Source organism: Amphiura filiformis, chromosome 16, assembly GCF_039555335.1.
Source record: "Amphiura filiformis chromosome 16, Afil_fr2py, whole genome shotgun sequence".
In the NCBI taxonomy this organism is placed as follows: domain Eukaryota; kingdom Metazoa; phylum Echinodermata; class Ophiuroidea; order Amphilepidida; family Amphiuridae; genus Amphiura; species Amphiura filiformis.
The window spans coordinates 56,767,726-56,788,474 of NC_092643.1; the positions used below are offsets into that span (position 1 = coordinate 56,767,726).

The following is a 20,749-nucleotide window of genomic DNA, read 5'->3' on the forward strand; positions in this document are numbered from 1 at the left end:
TGTTAATAAATAATATAAATACAAGCTAAAACCGTTGGGGTTCGATAATGAACCCCACAAAACTAACCAAGTATATGGAAAATGCCATACGGCCGGGCGGTTTCACAAGTTGCTGGCTCGATCATGCCATTCGCCGCCTGCTTTGCAATGATTGATATATTACATGACTTTGCTTGTTTACAATTAAGAAAAAAATCAGTAAAAGAGTTTGATAATACTTTTTTTATTTTCTTTTTTTTTTAAAGGTTCAATGTACCATATCTCAAACCAAGCTCTGCTGACACTTCAGCCCATTCGTGGTGGTTGGTCACATATTATAAACACTTTTGTCCCTTTTGAAAATTTAGTTCTGGATCCAGAATTTTATTAATTGATCGCAATTTGTTGCACAAATAATATCAGCTTATTTTGGGTGGCAATTACATGTAGTATATTGACAAGTTTACATGGGTATAAATATTACAAAAATTGACTTGGAGGCATTAAGGGCATATGTTTAATAATTTCTGACATAACCCCTTTAATGTACTTTTAACTACTAATTTAAAAAATGAAGCCATGTCAGAGTATAGGCATGGTTGTTCAACTCCAAAAATAAAATCAATTTACTTTGTATGTGACATACATGTAGCTCCATTATTTAATGTCTTAGATTATATGAGTATTTATGTACTTGAGTTAAGCCAAAATATCTTACTACAATTAATTGATGTAATTAAGAAAACCTAATCTTAAAATTTAAAGATATATCGTAGTCAATCTAGTTAGCTTTTTGCATCATGAACAATGGCATAATATAATTTATATAGAGCAGCTTAAACAGACAATATAATCAGCAGGCTTATTTTATTTACCTCATTATTTTGACCTAAGATGGACATGGACTTGCCTTTTAACTATATTTATGTAAATTGTTATCAGTAAGTGCTTTTACTAAACTGCAGTCAGTGTACATGTATTTCAAGTTGTATTTCACCCACATACAAAAAAAAAGTAAAAAGGGTCTTTTTTCACAGCCGGACAAGAAACTCGAGTATCTCGCTTAGGGTATCAAATATGGGAAAAATGGTATCTTAATCGCTCAGTTATTCGAAAAGGGTACCTAAACTCAGCATCAAGATGCCGACGAAAATCAGTTGAATGAAGTTAAATTTGGGCTGAAATTGTTCTTAAAAATCCTCAAAACATGTACTTTTTCATTTGGTCTTCAGGCCTTGTGACTGATCACTACTGGTGGTTTTAGGTGTGTTCATCATGACTTTTAACACTAAAATACTTGCTAAATAGGGTATAGGAAAACAAACTACGTAGTATTTGCTTTGGGTCCATTTTACACTAATGAAAAATACTTGCTTAGGTTACTTTTGACAGTCCTTGTACAATGTACATGGGTGATAATACAACTTGAAGTACAGGGTATTTCCCAGGCAAGACAATTGACCCTCTGAAATTAAGGATGGCCTCTCCATCATCATCCCGATCATCATGCATTGTTCATACAAAACAAATAAAGCCCCCCCCATATATGTGCATGATTTCTAGGTTGCCGGCGGTAGAATTCAGGCTGTAATTATACAGTGAATGAAAGTATGCCACCGACGACATAATAGAGCATCAACTACCGCCCGCGGTGATAGATATCCAATAATAATTATAGGCCATGATATACTTATGGTTATATACCCTACTGTATCCTTCAAGCACAATAGTGATATGATTGCAGACCAGTTCATTTCCAGTTTTTAATTCCTTGATTTTTGGTTTCTGAACAAAAGAGAAACCAAAACCTACATGTATAATTTGAAATGAGAGAGTGTCTGTATATGATTTTACTCCTTATACCATTTACTGGTAGATATTAGTGATACTAAATCCTAAATCTTCAGCCTAATTTCCGATGTCATGCAGTCAATTTGTTGAACAGAACTTGAGTTGCTGCAGATGTACTCTATGGATGCTGTTATCCGCAGCATGATGCATCACCTCATCAGAAATTGCTGTGCGCTCCGGCATTAAAATGAGAGCTTTTCCCGTTTTAATCACTTTTCGATAATGCCGGGCCTGATCAACATTATCCTTACTCAGGTGACCTACCTTCTTGCACTCCACAATGAACTTCACTCTGTTTTTTTCTTTATGTATAATCACAAAATCAGGTTTGATATAACTTTTGCCATCGGCAAATTGTTCCTGTCGGTTAACACTGTACTTCCCATAATCAGGAAATGCCATCTGCAGGAGATGAAAAACTTGGTCTTCAAATATTTGCCATGTAGAATCTCTGAGGATATTAAACAAAAAGATTGTTTTTTTGTTAGACTTTTCATATTATAATGTCCTTTAGCTTGTCATTAAAATGGTCTTTAGACTCATGAGCAGTAATTGCCAATAAAAAAGGATGAATGAAATTCTAATACTTGGACAACTCTGGCAAGCATAACAATATATAACTTCTAGCCCTTGCATCAAAATAATGTGCAAGCATGCATAGCTTAGCATGCAGATGGGAAGATGAATGACTTGGTAAATGACATATTTCATATTAGGCTCTTAACTCATAATTCAACCAATTGATTCAACAATGGAATGCCATATGAACTTCATTTCATATTGCACATGGTTTGAGAGTAGACCATTATGCTTTTGAATCGTAATAAAATTGTCAATAAAGAAATTGGTTCTTTCAAGGATGGTCAGTGAAACATCCCATAACATAACTTCAAAGAAAGAAAGAATTCACCAGACTGGGGGGTACACATAATTATTGCACCACCACCCCTAAAATGAGCTTTTAGGAAAATATTGGATTAAAATATTATTTTTACATATTGGTTTCCTCTCGCCGAACCTTTACTGAATTCGAAATATTTTCAGTCGGCATGAGGTCACTCCAGGAGGGGGTGTCATTTGATTAAAATTCAGCTTTTAGATAGCAATGTATATAAGAGTAAGGTTGACAAGCTTGGTTCCATGATGCAGAGATCAATTTGTAAAAATTACATAAATATGACTTACGTGGCACATTTTCTATGTAAATATGCTGTGAGCTCTTCGACATTCTTAATATTTGGCACCCTAGGCATCTTGGTTGTAACTTAGAAGGTGCAGTGCTGTATGGTCCAATTCAGGCACTTGTAGCAAGCTGAAAAGTATTGCAGTAAAGTAAATTAGTATATATTCATAGAATGAACATCTAAAAGTAACATTTCACAGAATTGCAGAAAGTTAACTGAATTCAAAATGCACACTATACAAGTATTTTGCTTGAGCCTAGTCCCATCAGGACCCAAGTGTGTGTCCGCCCAGACCAACAGGTTAAACAAATAAATATATCTACAAAGAACACAACAGCGCACAACAGTAGATGGAATTGAAGTGACTATAAAGCCCGGGCTAATAAGTACCATTTGATCTCTTCAGATGGCTTAAATTACAGCTGACATAAAGAAAAATATTGAAATTATGTCAAAAACATCACACAAAAACTGCTTTGTCAAAGACTGTTGCTTTTTTATAGGAAAGAAAAGATCAGAGCAGATAGGAACTGTAATCAAATTTTAATGTTTTCATTAAGAATAATAAAATATATATTTTATGCAAAAATTGTCTGTATTAATTTTTTTTAAAGAAAAGGCCAAAAAAAACAAATTTGTCTCATATTCCCCTTGTGCATTTGATTTATGTTGCGCGTTTGCTCGAGCAAAATTGCAGAAGCTGAATTTTATTTTTGGCTGTAAAATTAAGGTTTAATTTCAATATTGTGTCTGATCGCACCGCAACTCCAAATTTTAACACTAGATGTAGCCTTTATTCCAGCTTCACAGTCTGAATGCTTCCAAGGTCAGAGTTTCAAAAATACCAAAAATTGATGTTATTCATTTTATTAAAAATAAAATGATTACCCCTTTGTACATACTGTGTACAATTGTACACATGAACTTATATTGCACCCTGTATGCCAGGGGAAACCTATTACTGCAAACAAACATCATGTGCACAATTGCGTATTCATATGCTATCCTCCAGTGCAGAGCGCCCTCGCCTAGCTACATGTCACTTTTCACAATCTAAGAGGGCATCACCCACAACAGCACATTGGCAGAGGACAGGTACCGTAAAATGGGGTAACTTTGGGCACTTTTCAGAGTTTTAAAACCACTGCTTCCAAACAAAACCAATTATATTTCTAATTAACTCTTTTTTGTGACATTAGGCTTCCCTTCTACACCTTGAAGTTGAAAAAGATTTTTTAATAATTTTGTAAGGGTGCCCTAGGGGTTCAAAATGACCTGACCAAAGTTACCCCGCCTTTGGGGCAACTTTGGTCACAGTATTACATTCCATGAAGGAAAAAAAATATAAAAAATTGATCTTCGCTGAATATGGGCAAGTTGTTGTTTTTTGTGACATTTGACACCTTGCAAAATTAATCAAACACACATCCTTGCTCACAAATATCGATTTTTATTTTTCTGAAAAAATGTAAAAAATGCTGATTTTTGGTCAAAATCCCGCTTTTTTCAGAAATTTCAAGGAAATTACACATGAGCGACTGTTATTTCTTCCAAACATATTTCTTAACAAATTGACACCAAATATGACTGAAAACAATATTGCTGTACGAAAATATGACCATTTAAAAAAATATATTTGACCGACCAAAGTTACCCCGCTGACCGAAGTTACCCCATTTTACGGTATACGTACTGTCCCTTTTAAATTGTATATGAAATAATATTGTGGACAAGCTAAATTCTAGTCAGGGTGTTAGTGTAAGACCTTAGAACATATGGAACACTATTTTTGATCAAATGCTTCAAACATGAGTGTAGAATTTTTTTTAAATGGTGTGTACAATTGTATGCAGTGTGTCTCACCTTGTAAATATATTGTGTTCAGTTGTACACAGTGTGACTAATCTTATCATAATAGGAGTTATTTAGTATAATTTGTATATCATTATAAGTAATTTGTAACTCTTTTGTTAATACTTCAATTCAGTTTATAATTTGCTCTGGATACATTTGGCAATACCACTCTGTATATAGGCCTATTATTACAGAGATCGTTAGGAGTAACTGGTCGGTGGTGGGCCCGAAAATGGATCGTGTAGAATGCATGGACTAACAAAATTAGTCTCAGAAATCGAGTTTATCAAGTGTGATGTCTTTCTCGGTCTCTCCAAAGACAAGAACTGTTTATTAGCATTTAATACCAAATTAATGATCGAGACATCTTTGTTCGTGTCCGAAGGGGATAAAAAAACCCGGGAAAAAAACGCATACCACATGGGACATGAAACAAATCTTTTTTTTTGGCCTAACTTAAAAGGGAATTTTGTGATCCACAGCATCATCATCCCCCCACTTTTCTCCAAAAAAGATTTTTATATCACTGAAAACCTCTGGCTATAATGTTTATGTACAAAAAAATTCTTGCAAAGATATCGTGAAAGTTGAATTTCGTTCTGGTAACATACCAGAACGAAATTACAACACATTGTCTATGTAGCAGTGTAATACGCATTATCATGCATAACTTGCAAACGCAAAATTGGAATCAACTGAAATTTTGGGAATAAGCTTATTTCGTGGATATCTACTGAAAAATGTCATAAAAAGAGCATGCTAGGATCACGAAATATTCCTTTAATGCATATTAAACCTGCTATGAAATGGCTTGTGGTAATTGAACACCAAGGAAACTAATGTGAAAATTGCAAATGACAAAGAGCGGTTGGGTGTGATGACAGGGTGTCTTTATTTCACATTGACAATACCCTACATCATTGGCAGTTTTCTTTGGTACGCCCATTTCCTTTTTTAAGGATTTTTTATTAATATGTAAAGTGATAATCCGGGGTGATAATTTGTGTTCATGTAATACTCTATTAATGATTTCAAAATGGATGCCAATTCAATGCATTTTGAAATCATTAAGGGGGTACTACACCCCATTCGATAAATTTGTGTCTATTTTTGCATTTTTCTCAAAAACTAATAACACTGTGGTAACGAAAGTTATGGGCAATTCCATGTTACTCGCGTTACATTTTTGATAAAATCAGCACATTCAATGTCATATAAATACAATTGAACAAGGAGTTGGTTTATTCATCTTCTCTCCACATGTACTTACTGACCCAATGTATCAAATCACGTAAACTTTAATTTTGTAAATAACTAGATGAAACATTTATAGCAAAAAATGTGATTGTGGCTCGCGTTACGAAAAATTACACCTTCAAAATTAGGCTTTTACTTGTTCAATATTTCTCCTCAAACAAACAGCTGCAGACAAAAGTTTATACCACTAAGTAATTACCTTATATCTCAGCTGTATTACAGAAACAAACACCAAGTATATTTGAGATTGGTATTTTTAAAATGGCCAACTTTCGCTAAATTGGTGCGTGACTCGCGTCACGTGACTCGCGTTACGCTCACTATTTTGATTACATGGTCCCACTTTGAAAGCTTTAAACACTCTCACTTTCATTTCCATTGTGGTCAGTTTTACTTTAGCACTATAAAAATACTGTAATTCAGCATTAAAAAGGACCCTCTCCTCTGGGGTAGGGTGGTGGTGTGGTGTGGTGGGGTGGTACGGGGCTAATAAAAAAAATTAAAAAAACTGGCAATTTGAATAAGAATACAATTTTCATATACATTTATTACATAAAATGCATTGAAAAACTGTATGGAAACATTCATATACACCAGGCACAAAAAGAAACTTGTCAGTTATAGTCATCCTTGCTGTTTTTAAACAACCTGTTAAAACAACCTGATCATTTTGGATTATTCTGATATATACATTTTGTTAATTGGACTTCGCTTTCTCACTTGACACCCTGTTCGTAAAAATTGAACAAGAATTGACCACGACATACGCCTCCAAACTCTCAAACCCCAAAATTAAAAGTTGCAATTTCAACGATTTTCAATGGGATGCATCGTTGTGTTGTACACAAGCACCACGGGCCGATCAATAAAGCACACTGTGTAACAGGCACAATTGAATCGTTAAAATTGCAACTTTCGATTTTGGGATTTGGAGGCACATATCTTGTTCAATTTTTGCTCGATTTTCATGAACAGGATGTCAAGCGAGAAAGCAAAATCCAACTAATAAAATGTATATTTCAGAATAATGCAAAATTATCAAGTTGTTGAACAGCAAGGGTGACTATAACTGATGAGTTTCTTTTTGTGCCTGGTGTATATATGCAAAACTGATATAGACCATTTATGGTTTGCAAAATGGGTTCTAAAATTTTCCATATTTATGTGCAAAGAGGGGTAAGGATTTTTGGCAGGCTGAGAAGAGGATCAAGCAATTGATGGCAGGCTGAGAGGGAGGTCAGCTTATTGCAGAGCCCCTAGTAGCAAAATATAAAAGGCTGTCGCTGATCAATGTGGAACACATTCCTCAGACTTGATTTATTCATCTTCTCTTTACATGTATCAAATCACGTAAACTTGTAATTTGTGAATAACTCTATGTAACGATGTAACATTTATTGGCAAAAATGTGGTTGTGACTTTTGTTACTAAAATTACCCCTTCCAAATTGAGCTTTTACTTTTTTTTTATTTCTCCTCAAACAAGAAGCTGCACACAGTTTACCTTTTACTGCAGCTATACTACAGAAGCAAACATTGAGTACATTTGAGTTTGGTATTTTTAAAATGGCCAACTTAGTGTGTGACTCGCGTTACGTGACTGTTACACTCACTATTTGATAACACAGCTCAATTTGAAAGCTCTAAACATGCTCTATTTAATTTATATTGTGGAATTCAACTTTAAACATGACCTTCTGTTCTGGGGTTAGGTGGAGAAACTGGGGTGGAATGGTGGCAGTGGGTGTTTGTAATGGAAAGTCAAATTGTAAATTTGAATTCACAGATGGGGACAAAAACAATTTCCAGTCCTGCAATAAAGTGATGTACAATAATTATGAGTCCTGGGGAGGGTAAAAGTGGGAGGGAGAAGTTTTAGTGATTATTTATGGATTATTTTCTAGCCCTACTGTATAGAGAGCTGTATAATATGTGTGACTCGCGTTACAATATCGTGACTCGCGTTACATTGTGACTCGCGTTACCGTTTTGAATAGTCTGCCTCTGGTGGTACAATTGTAGCAAACCAAAAACCTTATGAAATAATTATGAGTTATGACCCAAACCAGGAGGAAAATGAAAGGGAACATTTATAACCCTTTAGATTTTTTACTGCATTAAAAAGTTGTTCTTTTTGTGACTCGCGTTACATGCTTAACATTATACAATTTGCCGTGCCATCCTGACCATTACCAACACAGCTTCCTAATTTTTTTTTTTATTTTGACAAATTATGTATCAAACAACACTATCACAAAAAAGAATTGTTTTTGTTCCATATATTAATGAGAAAAAATATTAATTACTTTTGACTATCTGCTATTAACAAGATGTAGGAAAATACATTAAATCCTTCAAATCAATGAAAAAAAAAATACTGCAGCTGATATTCATTTGAAAATTTCTTTTTGTTAACTTTAAAGGGTGTATAATCAAAATATATCATCAATCATTGCCAATTGCAAAGTTCATATTTTTGAAAAAATGTCATTTTAACATGGAATTGCCCGGATTTGTATATTATAGGGGCAAGGAATCCAATTACTACACTGGAATTTCAGTGACCCAAGACAAGCGGTTTGTTATTTATGATAAGAAATAAGGTACCGCTAGGATGTAGCTCATTTCCTATCATATATACTGAACCGCTTGTCTTGAGTCACTGAAATTTCAGTGTAGTAATTGGATTCCTTGCCCCAATAATATACATAACTTTTGTTACCAGTGTGTTATTATTTTTTGAGAAAAATGCAAAATAGTCACAAATTTACCACAGGGGTGTAGTACCCCTTAATAGAAATACGTCGACATGAATACAAATTATCACTTTAACCATGTATATACATGATCTTAGCATTTAGCTCTAGGTAGGTCCAAGGACACTCTAAAACCGAACAAATTATTATAATTATTGTGTGGCTTAATTAATTCAGCTGAAGAAAAACTAACCAATTTAATAAATGTCTCCAATTTTAGTTGATAAGTCCGGGAGCAAAGTCTATAAATCTTGCAGTCTCAGAGATATGCAACTAGGCCTATATGTCACTTGCACTAGTCACTGTTGAAATGTGTGCTTTTTTTTTCAAACAAAAAGCCTTGATAGTGATTGTGCAATTGTAGATGGTGCAATAGTGGGGAATTTTCTTGAAATTCTATTGGGCTATTCCAGTTGAAATCCGTCACCCTATGGAAGACATAACCTTAACCTCCTACACAGGGGTATGGATTTCAAATGGAGTCATGCAGGTAACCCCATTTGAAATTGATAACCCTATGTGAGAGATTATAATTAAGAATGTAGGTATTTCAACTGGAATAGCCCATGTTTGCATGCTGGCCGTCTGGAGCGTAAGCTTTGTCATGTGGTAGCTTTTCCCGCCTTTAACATGCATTGACAGTGACATCATTGGAAAGTCTATGAGGTTGGGCTTTAAATAGTATGATTTCTATATTAAATTTGGGTAATTTTTTGCAGACAATTATGTGACTGTATTTTCTGTAAAGCCAGATGTAAAGTTTGTGCCAAAAATTTGGTTCAAAATACAAATAAGTATTTTTATTGAGCAATACAGTAAGCCAAAAAAATTAAGGTACCAGTTGTGTTCACCCCTGTATTCCTATATCCTAAATAAAGACAAATATGTCAAAATTAAAACAAGCAGCTAATACATGTACTCTTTAGCTCTAATTTAAGACCTTACTTGTTGAAATTGGTTGAGAATTAAAGAAACAGTGATCTAAAACCTAATGAAGAAACGAAATCAAAAGTTGCACCTTTGTGTTCTAATCAATGAAAGCACAATGTTCATGCTAATCAATGGAAGCGCAGCGCTAGTTCTCTTGTTCACGAACGCTTTGTGTACAAATCAATAGGGCATTTATGCAGCAAACTGCAACTTTTAACTTGGTATCTTCCTTGGGTTTTGGGATCGATGTGTCTTTATTTCTTGAACAATTTCAACGAATGAGGTCTTAAACTCGAGCCAAAAGATGCAGCTATTGGCTGCTGCTGGTTCCAATTATGACATCTGTCTTTGTATTACAGGAGGCGAACATAAGGCCTCGTATCCATAGGCTGTTCCCTTGTGGCGTGTGCCCTTGTTCCGTGTTTACTTTTTCCCATGTGACCTGCCACACAGATAACTGAACCTTTGTTTTGCTTAGCGGCCACTAAGCAAAACAAAGGTTCGTTGTCTGTGTGGCAGCTCACATGGGAAAAAGTAAACACGGAACAAGGGCACACGCCACAAGGGAACAGCCTATGGATACGAGGCCTAACTGGTACCTTAATTTTTTTGCTTACTGTACTACAAAACTCAATCCTGTTTGACATGGATATCAAGGGGTGTCTGATTTATGTTTTATCAATTTTTATCACATTGCCCCCCCCCCCGACTGCTCTAAATTGTACATCTTAGTTTTGGTTCATAATTAGACCAAAATTAACATAGGTGGGGGAAGGGGGGACTAAATCCCCCCAAAATTTTGCCAGGGAGGGATGGTCCATACAATCACCCCCTCCCCCAATGTTGACACCTGTATGTGGGTTTCTGGCCAAACTAACCCCATATTTGGCAATTTTAGCCCCAAAACAAGTTCCAAAAATAATGTTGCCTCATTATGGTTGGAAAATAAATGTTACAATAAACATAACATCGACTTTCATTAGCCTTATATGAAAGCCATTTTTCCTGTGAAAAGAAAAAAAAATCTACATGTGGCATCCCCCCCATGATGATGAGTGATACTGACAATCATCAGTGTAATGATGTTGCTATTTTAACCCGGGGGGGGTACTCAGTGCAAATGACCATACTGGGACGTGCCACAAACATGGGTAGCATTTTCGGCCTTCTGGTATATCAATGACCCCTTTTTCAAAGCCTATTTTGGTATATGAATGGGTCCTTTTTTTCAAAATTTTCTCAATTTTTTCGGAAAACAGCCCAATTTTTCCTTAATCTAGCCAAAATTTTCAAAATTTTCCCAAAATTTTGGGAAAATTTGTAAAAACTAAGACAATTTTGGTTAAATTCGGCCGAAAATTTTGACTTTTGGTATATAAATGGGTCCAAATTTCCTGAAAAATTGGTACTGATATTTATAGGTCCTCTTCCAAAATCTCAGCGGCACATCCCTACCAAAAACAAACTTGAGTACCCCCGGGCTATTTAATGACTAGGTGATAGGTCCAACAAATGCAATAAATGTGGCTTGTGGAAAAACTCACCAATTTAATAAATGTCTCCAATTTTAATTGATAAGTAGCTATAAGTCCGGGAGCAAAGTCTGTAAATCTTGCAGAGATATGAAACCGTGTGTTACGTGCACTAGTCCCTGTTGCAGTGTGTGCTTTTTTGAACAAAAAGCCTTGATAGCGATGGTGCAATCATAGATGGTGCAATAGTGGGGAATTTTCTTGGAATCATATTGGGCTATTCCAGTCTAAATCCATAAACCCCTAGTCTCCTACGCAGCCAGTTTGGTTACGCTCCCTCCACACAAACAGTCTGCCAATGATAACGAACTGGTCCTTTTTGATTGGCTAACGGTTTTCTGACTACGTCATCCAGCTTGACATCAAACAAAGCTTTCAATTGGTCGATCGGCTAGACGGCTACTTCATTATTAATGAGCAAGTTTGACCCGCCATCTCGCCAGCCAGAGGGTCAATCAAGTTCCCGTATGGACAGCTCTGCAGCTACATACGTGTAGCCAATCAGAAACGGCGTTATAAGTGGCCATTGGCAGACTGTTTGTGTGGAGGGAGCGGAACCAAACTGGCTGCCGTGGAGACTAATAAACCCCGGCCATAAACCATATGTAAGACATGACCTCAATCTCCTACCCAGGGGTATAGATTTCAAATGGAGTCACTTCATTCAGGTAACCCCATTTAACATTCCCAGTACTGTGTTGGAAACACAGATAACGGAATAATAAGTCATGGAGGTATTTCAACTGGAATAGCCCATATTTGCATTTATATGGCCGCCTGTATGCCGGGTGTACATGAGGTATGCTTCGTCGTGGTAGATTTTCCCACCTTAAATGCATGCACAGTATTACAGTCTATATTAAATGTGCTGCCCTCTAAAAGAGGTCGGCTTAAAATAGCATGATTTCGATATTAAATGTGTGTAATTTTTTGCAGACAATTATGTGACTGTATTTTCATAAAAGGCCTACATGTAGAAACAATGTAAATCCAGATGAAAATTTTGCCCGGGAAATTTTGTGCAAAAAATTCAAAACATTTAATTTGGTCCAAAATGCAAATAGGTATTTTTATTGAGCAATACTACAAAACTCAAACCTGTTGGACATGGATATCAAGGGTGGTGTCTGATTTATAATGTTATCAATTTTTATCACATTTCCCCCTGACTGCTCTAGATTCTGTGTGGTTAAACTGTCAAGATCATAGGTACCTGCAGGTAATATGGGACCATTAAGGACGTTTAGCTTATTTGCATAAAAACTAAAGAAGATATGCCCACAAGAGATTGTTATGATGAACAACCTGTCCTTTAAGATTAATAAAACAGGCAATGTTACCTTGTTTTTATGTTTGTTTGGACGCTATGACGTCAAAATGACGTCATCGTCAAGTGTCCCATATTACCTGCATGTGCAGGTAATATGGGACACTGTGTTATCTCTATGGTGAAAATCAAAAGTTCAGCAAATGACTCTTTTGTTCTAAAAACATTTTTGTTACATGATTTTGAATGTTAAATGCAAATTTCTACAAGAAAATTCAATTTTCTAAATAGTTTTGCTTTTCGCATTGACAATGCACACAATTTCCTATGTGTCCCATATTACCTGCACCCATTCAGTTGAAAATCAGAGAAAATAATCATTTATAAAGGAAAGTGCCACTTGTCAGTGGAATTTTACCTGCTGATAAGCTTAACCCATCACCTAAAGATCATAAAAAATGACAAATGCCCCCTCAGTACCAGAGTTTTTGATACACAATCATAAAATGTGGCGTCATTGATTTTATATCAGGCCAAAAAAACGACATAATTTTTTGGGCAATTTCACTCTTTTTGGCATTGATTTCCAAGAGTTTGATACACAGACTCCAAAACTGCATTTCTAGAAGCACAATTGATGTCTCTAAACACTTAACAAATCAACTTAAAGTGTTTACCTTCTCTAAGCTACTTTTTGTTAAAATGAAAACAGGTGTCCCATATTACCTGCTGTCCCATATTACCTGCACCTACCCTAAGAAGAGAGTTTTACACCCCATCAAAATAACAGGACAAAATTGACAACAACTTGCAATGTAGGCCTACAATTAGTTTTGGTTCATATTTAGACCAAAATTAACATAGGCGTAGATCCTGGGGGAGGGATTTGCCAGGGAGGGATGCAGTGGCGGTGCTATGGGGAGCAAGGGGCATTTCACCCCCTCCCCCCTCATATTTTTCTTGCCCCCCCCCCCACTTTTCCCAAAAAAAATAAGGAAATGTCCACTTTTTGCGGCATTTTTGCACAAAATTTGTCGATTTTGCCGCACAAAAATTCCTGGTATCGCCACTGGGGAAATACCCGTCCCCCCCCCCCCATGTTGACACCTGTATGTTTCTGGCCAAATTAACCTCATATTTGGCCATTTTACCAGTTTAGCTGCGTTGGAAAAAAAATCCATCACTGAAAGACTTGCAGAACTTTAAGTCCTCTGGCAAGTCCTGTCTTCTAAAGTGTTTTTTATCAAATAAACAACATGAAAACAACAAACAATATTGATACACATTCATCTGGATTCTGGACTTATTTTTTTGGACATCCTGCTCCTGCATAACAACAAAAACTGACCCTACAGAATGCCCAATATGATAAAAAATCCTGGCTACGCCACTGTCCTGGCACGGCAGCACAGGAAGTCTTGTGTCATGCCAGCAATTTAATCATTAAGCCACATTATTTGTAATGACATTGATATTAAAGTTTAAATAAGTCCGATATCTAGTTATCTATAACGCACAACTTTTACGGGGTTTCATCACATTGTAAAAACTGTAACTATAACGCCTCTCTCAGAAATGGTGCAAAAATTATGCACCAATAATAAGCAATTGGCTTCATTATGACCAGGGGCATAGCCAGGATTTATTGGGGGCTGATTTTGAAAAAGTGGACCTGTTTTGGACCTTTCCCTAAAATTTTGGACTTTTATGACCAAGAAAGCGTAAAGAAAAGTGCAGTGCAATATATTCAAAAATTGTTTTAACCTATTGCTATGGTAGTTAATCCTGTTACATCATCACTTGTAGGCAAATAGGGCTCGAGCGCAAAGGATGGTACAGTACAAATATTAATGAATGGGGAAAAACTTTTTAATGTGATGATCACTGCAAATCCATCCTTGGGTGGAAACATCAACAATAAAAAAAGCTATAGTCTGATCAGTACTAAAAGAACCATTTTAGTCAGAAGTTATGTAATTACACAGCTGAAGTTGTGAAAGTATTGAGAGCAATTGCCGGGGGCACTTCAATTTGAAATGGATATAGGTGTATGGCTGGCACTTTCGCACTAAGGGGCATTCAGTGAGAGCAAAATCTAAAAATTATGGGGTCATTGGGTGAGAGCATGATTTTTGGCATTCGTGAGAGCAAAATGTAAAAAATATGAGGTCATTGGGTGAGAACATGACCTTTTTTTGAAATGGAATATTTGGGTGAGAACCGAAACAGCCCCACAGAAACCTCGAAAATCGAATTTTGAGTTCTAAATGGCTTCAAATTTCTTTGTTTTTTCAAAATTAGTAACAAAATCAGTGATTAATGAAAGTTGCTGTTCAAATTGAACTTGTAAGGGTCTTTGGGTGACAGATCAAATGGAAAAATAGGGGGTCTTCGGGTGACAGAGCCGGGACAGAGCATGTGTTCGTTAAAAAAGTGGGGTCTTTGGGTGACAGCGATGCTTAAACAAGAGTAAATAAAACCAAATTTCTTGGAGTTCAATTTGATGAAAACTTAACATGGAAGGACCAAATAGGGGGAGTTTCAATGACAATATCCAGAAATATTGGAATTATTAATAAACTGAAACATTTTGTACCAAGACATGTATTGTATACCCTTTATTGTACACTTGTTCTACCATATGTAAACTATGGCATTATAACGTGCTGTTAGGAATATATGTAAAACTAGTTTTAGGCACCATAGCAGACCATTATTCATTGATCTAAATATATTGAATGTATATGAATCTTATAAATTGGAACTTGGTGTACTTATGTACAAACATATTAATGATGACTTGCCAAACATATTTAAGGAATACTTTTGTAAAAGACATGAAATTCATAGCCACAAAACTAGGAAAAACGATGATTATGATATTCAGAAAAGAAAAACAAACTTTGCGAGTAAAGGTGTCAGGACATCAGGGCCTTCCCTTTGGAATGACCTTCCTCTCGAATTAAAAAATGCTATGAATGTTAAAACTTTCAGGAATCAATTTAAGAAATATTTATTGAATCAAACTTGGTTGTAATTTCATGTACATGCTTCTTTAGAGCGATTAATGTCTTAATTTATCTACAAATTTTGTATGCTAATTCTATATTTATACATTAATGCTTATGTCATTTCAATGATGTTATATTCATTGTGGTGACATAAACATTATTTAAATCATGTTTGTTTATATTATGTCTTAGGGGATGATCACTTCTGGCCTTCATGGCCTTTTGATCATCTCCTCCATGTCATTTTACTCGTCTTTTTTTGTCTTTTCGTGTTTTTCCCGCCATGCGGTTATAATACTGAATTGGCACCCAATTTAGGTGTAATTTACCTTGGGTCGAACCTCTATCATGGAAAGTTTGCTATATCTTTATAAATATAATGATCAGCTATGATCGATTGTTCTAGATTTGGGTTTTAGCATTTTATATTTGGAAGAACTAATGTGTAATTGCAATATTTTGAAACAACAAATCAACACTGGGTGCTATGATGTACGAGATTGGGCTACAGTGTGCATTTTACCAAGTTAGCAATAGCGAATTGCTTCATTTTGCATATGCATGAGTTTCTTGTGATGACCACCAAAATGTGGTTATTTTCAGAAAAAAGGATGAGGTTGTTCAAGAGTTTAGGTAGATATGAAATGTGCTGGATAAGTTTTTTGTTTATGGATGAAATTTGCTGTAATCAACGAAATCTGGCGAATGGCTCATTTTCAGTCCAGATTGACACCCAACATATTCAAATTGGTTAAATTTTGACCAAAATAGGATATTTTCTTTTGAATTAATACTTGTCAAGTTGTTTTACCCCTATCCCATAATATGTATCAATGAAATTCCTAGTAGGCAAAGTTCTCTAAATATATAATCAGTATCCATCCATGGTATCTGAGTTTTTGTCTCGCCTGAATGTTCAGGGAGAGACTTAGTAATCACTATGGTGTGTGTGTGTCCGTGTGGGGGGGTGTGCATGTGTGTGTTCGGAAAAAGCTTGTGAACACGTTATCTTGAGAACCGTAAGTGCTATGATGATGAAACTTTATAGGGAGTAGCATGACCAGAGGGTGTCGACCTGATTAGATTTTGAGCGCAAAATATGGTAATTAAGTACCTAATTTGCATAATTTATGCGTAATAAGCAAAATACCTTGTGAACAGATTATCTGGAGATCCGTATGGGGTACAGTGACGTAACTTGGTGGGGAGTAGCGTGGCCAGATGTTCTCGACCTGATTAGATTTTCAGCGCAAAATATGCTAATTAAGTACCTAATTTGCATAATTTATGCGTATTTGATGCGTATCAAGCAAAAAAAACCTTGTGAACAGCTTATCTGGAGATCCGTATGGGGTACAGTGACGTAACTTGGTGGGGAGTAGCGTGGCCAGATGTTCTCGACCTGATTAGATTTTCAGCGCAAAATATGCTAATTAAGTACCTAATTTGCATAATTTATGCGTATTTGACGTAACTTGGTGAGGAGTAGCGGGGCCAGAGGTTCTCGACCTGATTAGATTTTGAGCGTAAAATATGGTAATTAAGTACCTAATTTGCATAATATATGCGTAATAAGCAAAATACCTTGTGAACAGATTATCTGGAGATCCGTATGGGGTACAGTGACGTAACTTGGTGGGGAGTTGCGTGGCCAGAGGTACTCGACCTGATTAGATTTTCATGAGGTCAAAGGTCACATACAAGGTCAAAGGTCAACTGAGGTCACCAAATCTTTTAATAATTAATTTTCAACTGTGCATCACATATCTCAATAACAGCTTGATCGGTCATGTAATTAAGGAAATATGACGACTTTAAGATAGTCGCTTTCTTTGTAAAGTATAGCAAAGTAGCACTTTCAATGAGTGATAACTCGTAAAGGAAGCATCTTTCTGTTTTGATTTATTTGATGAAATAGTTCTTTGGTATTGCCAAATTTGATTTTTCAGCGCAACATACTTTTTCCAATTTCGTGAGGTCAAAGGTAACATACAAGGTCAAAGGTCAACTGAGGTCACCAAATCTTTTAATAATTAATTTTCAACTGTGCATCACATATCCCAATAACAGCTTGATCGGTCATGTAATTAGGGAAATATGACGACTTTAAGATAGTCGCTTTCCATGTAAAGTATAGCAAAGTAGCACTTTCAATGAGTGATAACTCGTAAAGGAAGCATCTTTCTGTTTTGATTTATTACTTTGATGAAATAGTTCTTTGGTTTTGCCAAATTTTGGAAGGTCATTACGGGGTCATCCGAGGTCACTCAGGGGTCATCTGAGGTCAAGTTATTAAAAACTCGTATGGGCATGAAACTTGGTGGGTACAGTCATCATTTAAAGCCAAATTTTGGAAGGTCATTTTGGGGTCACCAGGGGTCATCTGAGGTCAAATTAGTAAAACTGTCGTATGGACATGAAACTTGGTGGGTACAGTCAACATTTAAAGCCAAATTTTTGGAAGGTCATTTTGGGGTCACCAGGGGTCATCTGAGGTCAAATTAGTAAAACTGTCGTATGGACATGAAACTTGGTGGGTACAGTCAACATTTCAAGCCAAATTTTTGGAAGGTCATTTCAGGGTCATCTGAGGTCAAATTAGTAAAAACTGTTGGATGGACATGGAACTTGGTGGGTACAGTCAACATTTAAAGCCAAATATTTGGAAGGTAATTTCGGAGTCACTAGGGGTCATCTGAGGACAAATTAGTAAAAACTCGTATGGGCATGAAACTTGATGGGTACAGTCAACATTTAAAGCCAAATTTTTGGAAGGTCATTTCGAGGCCACCAGGGGTCATCTGAGGTCAAATTAGTAAAAACTGTCGTATGGGCATGAAACTTAGCACGAGGGGTACAGTCAACATTTAGAGCCAAAATTTTGGAAGGTCATTTCAGGGCCACCAGGGGTCATCTGAGGTCATATTAGTAAAAACTGTTGCATGGGCATGAAACTTGGTGGGTACAGTTACCATCGGCCAGATAATCGTGCCCAGCCGATAACCGCCAAATTCATTTACCTCTCTACCAACAGTTATCATAAAAAGCAGGCGGTCACAAAAGCAGGCGAGACTCGTGGTTCGAGAACCGCCTTGTTTCCTATTATACTCAAAAATGGATTTTATTATAAGAAAAAGTGCATGTAGTCTCCTTCATGCAGGCTGTGCGGTACGTTCAAAGTATCTGTTTTTGACTATAACATATGATCAAGGTCCCAATACAATGTTGTTGTATATCTGTGGTCATAGGCTCCATACCAGTTTGCTGATAACAGTGCATAGATAGAGTAATTGAATTTTTAACACCAAACGCTTATTTTCACAAAATGTGGCTCATTTTACCGCTACGCTGTTACTTGTAGTAATATACATTAATATGTAAAATATCAGATGTACTTTGTGTTGAGAATATGATCAAAATTCAAAATTTTATCCAAAATTAGGAATATTAATTTGTTTTATGGTAAGCTACAAAAATAACAGGCCTCCAAGGATTTGTTATGTTTTAGAGATTTATGTTTTTAACATGATTAGTTAAAAATAAAGGATAATAAAAGTAAAAATAAAAACTTTTTCGTTATTTATCTTTTTGTGCCAATATCATACTATTAGCACTTTCAAGGAGGGTAGCAGGTTTCGTCGCATGATTGGAAAAGCAATAGAGGTTATCCGTGTTCTATAAGCTGCATCAGCTGCTATACCTTCTTTAGGACTTCCTAAAGAAGTACCTGCATGTGCAATCATGACTGTTCATGTTTCAAAATAGTCTCCTGCACAGCCAGTTTTCGTCGGTCTGACAGGTCGATCCTCGTGATAGCCACATACAGTCTGGCCACGAGACTAGTTTCAAAATTGCCCGCCAAAGTCATGCAGGTAACTCCGAGGTTGCGCATTGAATTGGTTTGAACGAGGAATACTACGGGAACCAGCGCCTTTTGTTAGAAGTCACACATGAGTAAAGTGGATAACCTCTACTGCATATTGGACACTGAAGTCTATTTAACAACCAGAAGCCTATGCTTTCGATATACGGCGTAACCGGAAGTACTGCATAAAGTTCCACAAATAATGTTAATGAGTTCCACAAATAATGTTAATTAGATAAAGTTCCACAAATAATGTTAATGAGGAACGCTAATATGGGCATGATCGCCCGGATGTACGATCCTTATATGGGCATGTTAATTAATATTCATGATTTATACTGCAATAAAAGTGCAGTACGTAGCCTGGATCTTGCCTAGTCACCTAAATCTTTATAACGTGTCCAAATACTAAATATATCTCAAATTTGGGGACCTGGGAAAGATCCATGTTTTTGCATGTATTTCGGCATTAGGCTAAATCCTTCAGTCTCCTAACCTATACGCATAGACGCTACTAAAAAACCCTCTCATTTCTATTTGGACAAACAATAAAGACAGGGTCAGAATAAATGAGATAGATGAGTTGATTTGCGAGAATCAAATGATTCCCGCAAATTTATTCTGAAAGAATCAGGATTGATTCTCGCACTGTGAAACGAAATTCTGATCTGGCCCTGAAAAAGCTACAAAAATCGAATCAAGTTCATTCAATATTTGTTGAGGAGATAAAGCAGTTGCTAAAAAGTTATTAAACAAAACATGCTTGGGCTTTCAACTGGCGAGAAGATTTATCACATGCATTATTGACACTAGCATTTTTAATTTATTTAGGCCTATTTCTAATTTTCTATTAGTATGAAGCAAAAATCATATGTAACCTATAATGTTTAACAATTCTATGTCCAACTCAGTGGATTTGGACCAAGTCCAAGTGTACTGTAGGTGTAAAAAAAGTATTCAGTTTCAGGGTTTGACATACAAAATCCTGAACTTGTTGTTGGCCATAAACAGTTCAGTTTTGGGGGCACAGTCCTGTAAAAGTGGCAATTTTTGCAGAAGATGAGTTGCACTTTTGTGCTCCACACAGCTATTGCAAAAATGAAAACACATGATATGTTCTTTTATGTAAAACTCAAAATCACAAATTTATGACCTGAAAGCAAAATGGTTCAAAATTCTGTTTGATTTTTGGAAATAGAAAGGTTTAGGTACCCTTTGTTGCTAGAACCAAGATTGTCACTCTTTAAGTGAGTCAACACAAAAA

The 20,749-nt window shown here is 36.1% G+C and overlaps 1 long non-coding RNA gene across 2 annotated transcripts; it reads right to left on the minus strand.

Annotated features, from left to right (window-relative positions):
- Nucleotides 1–478: 478 nt before the first annotated feature.
- On the minus strand, nucleotides 479–11,943 carry LOC140136253 (uncharacterized). 2 transcript variants are annotated; one of them, XR_011856633.1, is made up of 3 exons: nucleotides 11,355–11,943; nucleotides 3,016–3,142; nucleotides 479–2,281 (listed from the first exon to the last, which is right to left on the minus strand). It is a non-coding gene; the product is annotated as an uncharacterized lncRNA (long non-coding RNA). The 2 variants fall into 2 exon arrangements; XR_011856632.1 differs by lacking the exon at nucleotides 11,355–11,943 and adding an exon at nucleotides 9,074–9,203.
- Nucleotides 11,944–20,749: the final 8,806 nt, after the last annotated feature.